We start from the raw sequence: 7,120 nt of genomic DNA on the forward strand, positions 1-7,120 counted from the left end.
GATTGTTTTCTAGCAACAGCTCAGCAGACCACTTCCAGTGCTACTGATGATCCCAAGGAGGGCACGACTACTGAAGGGCCAGGTAGAGGAAGATACTGTAGTTAGTCAAGATAGACATTTGTGATGTAAAATATTGGCATAGAGAAGAAAACCATGGTAGGGTGGTAGACTAAATCATGCAAATCATTTAACACAACCACAATTACAGTAAATAAATAAATGAATTAATCAGTGAATAAAAGGATAAATAAAGTGTGTCATGTTTTCTAGCAACATAGACAACTCTTAATGAACATTTTCTGTAGCCTCAGAGGATCAGGTGCAGTCTGAAGGAGAATGCAGTAGGCATGGAGAGGCCAGGACCACAGAGGAAACAGGTAGCAGGATTTAAAACGAACTAATTACTTGAAATGCATCAAAATAAGCCCAAATGAAATAAGTAATCACTTCAATCAATAATTAATCAATAATTGTCTATGTGACTAATTGCTATAATATAGGAGAGTCAGATGCTGAGATGGAGGCTCGAGGAACCTTAGAAACAGCAGGAGTGCAGCAAGAGATCTCACCGGCAGCCAATAGCATAGATGAGGAGGCATTTGATTATTTTTCTCGTCCTCAGAGACAAGACCTACAAATGTTTTTTAGTTTCCATCCTCAGCAGCCCACAACACCCCCTGTAGCCAAAGTGTTCTACAACAAACAAGGCACCAACCGCAAATGGTTGACTTTCAGTGACAAAACAGAATCACTGTACTGTTCTGTTTGTTTGGCATTTGCGCCACCTGCTAAAACAAACAATCCCTTCATTAAGGGTGGTATGAAGGCATGGAAACATATCCATCAGCGCATTGAAGAGCATGAACAAAGTAAGATACATAGGAATTGTGCAGATGCTTACTTTCTGATGGCTAAAGATGCAAATGTAAACAGCCTTTTGGCAGGCAAACAGATGTCTTTACATCATGAGAAAGTTAAACAGTAGCGCCAGGTAATGGAACGCATTGCTGATGTGGTTAAAGTCATTGGAAAATGTGGTCTTAGTTATCGAGGGGATAAGGCAGAGGCTGCTTACACCCTAGAAAACACTGCAGTCAATCATGGCAACTTTTTAGAGTTGCTACTGCTTTTGGGCCGATATGATCCCTGTCTTCAGCAACACATTAGCAGTTGCATTGAGCAAAGCAAAATTCACCATGACAGTGGGGGAAAAGGAAGAGGGTCTCTTGTGACACTTTTTTCCAAGGACATAGTCAACAAAGTGGTGGATGTACTCAAAATGCTGATAAAACGCAGAATCGCTGATGAGGTCAGAGAGGCAGGCATGTTTTCGGTACAGATAGACACTACTCAGGATGTGTCATCCACAGACCAATGTTCTGTCATACTAAGGTATGTGACAGATGTGATTCATGAGCGACTGGTTGCTGTGGTGGATTGTGAGAAGTCCACAGGTCAGCATTTCACTGACCTGTTGAAACAGACTTTGGATGATCTCAGCATTGATATTGGCACATGTGTGGGCAACTCCACTGATGGTGCTGCCAATATGCAGGGCCAATATCAGGGGTTCTCAGCATTGCTCTCTGAACTGGCTCCTACACAGATTCACATGTGGTGTTATGCCCATGTGTTAAATCTTGTTCTGACAGACACAACAGGCAGTGTGGTTGAAAGCACATCACTTTTTTCCATTCTGAATGATGTGGCAGTGTTTCTGAAGGAGTCGTGGAAACGCATGCAAAAGTGGGAGGAGATGAGTGAGGACAGACGTCACCGGAAATTGGCTCCAATAGGAGCTACAAGGTGGTGGGCTAAGGATCAGGCCCTTACAAAGGTGTTTGGGAGATTTGGCGATCCAAGGGATGCTCTCTATGTTGACCTCTTGTTGACCCTGGTGGCAATTGAAGCGGATGACACTATGAAGTCAGTGGTCAGGGCCAAAGCAAAGGGGCATGTGGAAACCCTTTTGAGATATGAGGTTATACTCACAGCCCAGATTTTCCTCCGCATCTTCAGGCACACCTCCCCTCTATCCAAGTATTTACAGACACATGGGATGAATATTTTGTCAGCTCAGCGTTTGGTTGAGGGGACAGAGGAAAGCCTCAAAACATTTGCCAGGGACTTTGAGAGAGTTAAAGGAGCAGCTGATGTGTTTGTGAGTTGGGCCAACAAGAAACTGGAAGAGGCAGACAGTGAACTTGTTGTGGAGAGTTCTCTCCCAGAAAAACGACTCAGAAAAAAGAAAAGAATGCCAGGAGAGCTCCAGGAAGATGACCCACCAGTCTCACCTTATACTGCATTTGAGGTCAAGGTCCATAATGTTATTCTGGACACAGTTGCTGGCAGTATCAACAGGAGGTTTGCAGCCAATGCAACACTTGCCTCAGATTTTGCTTGCCTTGACCCAAACAACTTTGCTGAGTTGAGGGAAAACGGAATCCCCAGTACAGCACTGCAAGAGTTAAGCAAGTGTGTATTGAGGTTTGATGACAGAGCGACTGTCAGCAGGTTGCATGACGAGCTGTATAGCCTGGCATCCCAGTGGGAGAGACTGAAAAAGTCTCCTCTGGAGGATTATGTGGTCAGGACAGGAAGAGAGGTCACACAGACTGATGAGGAGGGTAGTGGAATTTCATACATGGAGCCAAAATTTGAGCTGGAGAGTAGGACATGCTCTTCTTGCAAAAACTGTGCTATCTGCGTTTACTTGATCCTCACACAATATAACCTCCTCACAGATGCTTACCATGTAATCGGGTTGGCTTATAAGTTTCTCTTGACTCTTTCAACCACCCAGGTTGCATGCGAGCGGAGCTTCTCTGCCTTAAAATGTGTGAAAACCAGGCTACGAAGCTCAATGTCGCAGGAACTCCTTGATGCATTTATGCTCATGTGTGTTGAAAAGGACATTTTGATGTCCATTGACAATGACACTGTCATTAACGAATTCGCAAAGACAAGCACTTTGCTGAGGAAACCTTTGCTGTTTTAATCTTAAATACAGTATGTGCAGTTTGATTTTTGAAATAACTTTGATTTGTGAAATAACTTTTCTTCTTTATCATTATCTTTATTTTATTTGAATTTGAATTATATATTGTTAAAGTGACGCAAAGTATTATATACCTTTGTTTAAAACAAATAAAAAGCATTGAGAGAGAATTGTTTTTTGTTTGTTTTATCTTTTCATGGACTCAAATTCCTCCTCCATATCAGAGTGGCCTGAATTTGAATTAAATTCCCGGACTGAGAAAATGGCCCACCCCGGCCCTGGCCGCAACTGTGTTGCTTTGATCCTTGATTATCTTTTAAGCTAATTTATCCTGTCTGTAAATATATAAATCTTTAAATGCAAATGCACAGGTTAACTGTTTTATAGACTAGACACAGGAATAGGATCCTAAGAACAAAAAAAATACGAGGTGATCATGAAGTTATTAACAGCGCAATTTACCAGTAGCCTAATGCACGGTTTGTAACAGCATGTTTCATGACGGACACACAGCGTTGGTTGCGTTGAAGCCAGGAACGAGGCAGTCTTGCTGTTGGAGGGATTGATAACCCACTCCCCCTCCCAGGGGCCCAAAACACTGACCCGATTGTGGCTGGTTTCTAATGTTTTGTAACCACTGTCAATTAACACACAATTATTTAGCCGGATTGACTGGACTTTGTTTTTTTTTTAGACTATTTGCAGCATGTGAAGGCAAAAATGGGGCAGAGCGCAGGGCCGCTTACGCACAGCCAGCCACTGTTTACCTCCATTAGATCTGCAGCTACAGTCAAAACGCTACACAGCAGATGCTTGTTATTACCTCATATTCATAGCGTCTTTCCTACTTGGCAAAGTTCATTTTTAATCTGTGCAAAGCCGTAGTACCTATAGAAGTGTGTACATTGACAACAGTGGATTTGAGCATGTAAAAATCCACAGCATGTGTAAGGCAGTTTATGCGAAATGTGGCGAAGCCTGTAAGCCTGTTCAGGGCTCTCGAGCACCAAGGATACATTGACATGTGACCGCCTCGTCCGTCTTACAACCAACCAAACACATTCTCCTAAACATGGCGCTCTATTTAAGCTGCAGATCTGCCTGCCTCTGCTTCGCTAATGCTGCTGCTGGTATCACTTAAAAATGTTACGGGGGAAAATCAGCATTTTGGTATGATTCTGCCGGAGCAGGAGTACTGGGAGCAGGAGTCGGCACGACCCCCAACAGGACCAGATTCTGATAGACCCCGACAGGACTGGATTCACAGTTGGCCCTTGAACCGGTTTGGTGGAAAAAGGGCATTAGAGGAGACTCTGTGGACCTCCTAAAGCCAGGTGGGATCCCAAGAATGGGTTGGTGGCTGGAGGCTGGCACTCTAGCTCCTTAGCACGGCTTGTTGGCCACCTCCAAACGTGCCTCCTTAACGGCAAACTCTTTGGCTCCTCCAGGTGGCAAAGAGGCAGGTGAGGCTCTCCTCCAGTCACCAAAGATACACTCCAGAGTGTACTTTAGTTCGTACAGCTCTTGGTCCAAGCAATACACTGTTGGGTCCATACTGGTTGTGTCGTACTGTCATGGTTTGGTAGAAATAGGACCCAAAAGCAGTTAAAACAGGGGAGGCATGGATGGGGGTATAACAAAAGGCAAAAAGATAGAAACACAATGAGGTTTATTTGAGTCTATTTATTATTTATTCACTTTTCTTGAAATATGCTGATTTAAAACAGTGATATCAGCAATATCAGTGGCCGTGATAAGCAGAAAATGTGAAAGCTATAGTGGCAGCAATAAATCTTGAATAGCTTCATCAACACAAAGAAAGGCAGAGGAAGAGAAGCAGCGCTCATGGCACGTGCTGCTGCCCTGCAACAGACACATTTGAAAAACAAGAAGTTGAACTGGAAGCAATGAAAGCCAACCTCAGAGCTGAAATGGAAAAGCTTGAGCTTCAACCTAATATTGATGCTGCAACAGCCAAAATTAAAACATTGGAAGCCTTTGAGGATGATGAAATGATGATTTCCATAATGAAGAGAACCAAGGAAAACCTGTGGAGCAGCATATGAAAAAGATTTTCATAGACTCCATCTCAAGAAACTCAAGTCTTGCAGCCCCAAGTGGTCAAGTTCAAGTATTACAACCATGGCCCCGTACAAAGGACTATCCACACCAGAAGCTTTAGCATCAGCACCGCAGCATCATGCCATCCTGGCCAGACAAAGCTCTCAAACAGAAAGCAATGATTTTATTCTAGTAATGCAGCGACATAAATAACTGAAATGCTAATGAAGGAGCAACACTCAAAGGTGCCCTATTATGCAAAATGCACTTTTTGATGTCTTTTATACATGAATGTGTGTCCCTGGCAGTGATGTCAGTAACGCGTTACTCTTATCTGACCACTTTTTTCAGTAATGAGTAATCTAACGCGTTACTATTTCCAAACCAGTAATCAGAATAAAGTTACTTATCCAAGTCACTGTGCGTTACTATTTTTGTCATTCTCCTTAGTAAAGATATATGTTTGCTTTCTTCTTGCGTCTCGGGGAGTGACGTCTATGCAACAATTAAGTCACGTGTTCAGCATGAGGACAACTCACGTGTTATACCACGCAGCGACACAAACGTAAACAACAATGGAGGGAGCAGAGAGATGTGCGTTTTCTAGATGGAAATACAGTCACTATTTTGAGTTTGAGTCAGCTAAAGAGACAAAGTGCTATCTAGCTTCAAAAACACTACGTCAAATCTGAAGAAACATTTGGAGCAGGAGGTCCCCCACCACTCAAACAACAGAAGCTGGACTTCGGTGCAAAACCAGTAAGTGGGGGAGAGTTGAAGAAGATGGTCGGGCAGTATGTTGGACTCATTTTTATGTTGAGGCGGTGGGGGTGTTGTCGGCAGCTGCCTAAAGTAACTAATAAAGTAACTTGTAATCTAACTTAGTTACTTTTAAAATCAAGCAATCAGTAAAGTAACTAAGTTACTTTTTAAAGGAGTAATCAGTAATCAGATTACTATTTCAAGCTAACTTTTGCAACACTGGTCCCCGGTGTGTAAGTAGACTCCCAAGCAGGGTGGGAATTTCACGACGGCCATGGCCTTCATTGCCCCTCGGTCTGGCCGTGATGCCCCGAAAATATTTGTACGTCCTACGGCCACCATGGCCGCTGTGCCCTGTTACTGTTAACATATCGAAGTTGCTTTAAAAGTGTCAGAGCAGTGGTCTGGGCTCTGAACCACTGCTCTGGTGTTCGTAGCTTGGATTGGTTGCGCGCACCTCATGTGTCATACGTCGCATCATTCAATCATCATTGTAGCGTCTCGCTATAAGAATACAAGGAGGCCTCGTGTCTCCTTTTGTCCGTGAGTTTATTCACTTCTGAGATAGGTTACTGTCGTCTGTAACCACGGCAAAACAACAAAGAAGAACGTTAATTATTACTTGCACACATATAGCCTACCGTTAGCTCTCCCATAGCATTCCCCCGTCTCTCTCTCTCTAGGAACCTCGCTTCTCCTCACCCAGTGGCGTTTTTATATGTACAAAACTGGTGGGGCACGAACAGCTTAGATATATAAAGATTTTTTGTACCTTAATACATGGAGTAAGGAGCGCTATCACAAAGCAAAACTTAACAATAACAACAACCGTGATGCCTCAGCATGAAAACATCAGACTGTAGGAAAACACAGGCACTCGTCACCGTGGTTACAATAGCAATCGACCCATCGATACATAAACTATACTTTCGCTCACCAAAGCTCCAGTAGATGGTCAACTTCTTTCATGTTCTGTTTGTATTAGTTACCGCTGGTGATGTAGTCTAAGCTCTCTCGTCTCCTCTTCATAACTACACTTTTCGCACACACACTTACAGTCAATCAGCTCTGACTTATGAGATGATGTTTCAGTGGGGCTGCGAGCGCTTTGCTCCACTTGTGATTTATTTTTTTACCGCACATATTGAATGAAAAACTACTCTATTCAATGCGCAGTGTAGTAAAAAAGTAATTTGTTTTCCATGTCATTGGTTTGTTTTTATTATCAGAAAGTGAAGTTGTTTATTAGTAAGTTCCAAATCCTAATTTTTCCCTAAATGGCCTTTCTGCCCTTGCATA

This window comes from Eleginops maclovinus, chromosome 12 (genome assembly GCF_036324505.1).
Source record: "Eleginops maclovinus isolate JMC-PN-2008 ecotype Puerto Natales chromosome 12, JC_Emac_rtc_rv5, whole genome shotgun sequence".
Taxonomy (NCBI): domain Eukaryota; kingdom Metazoa; phylum Chordata; class Actinopteri; order Perciformes; family Eleginopidae; genus Eleginops; species Eleginops maclovinus.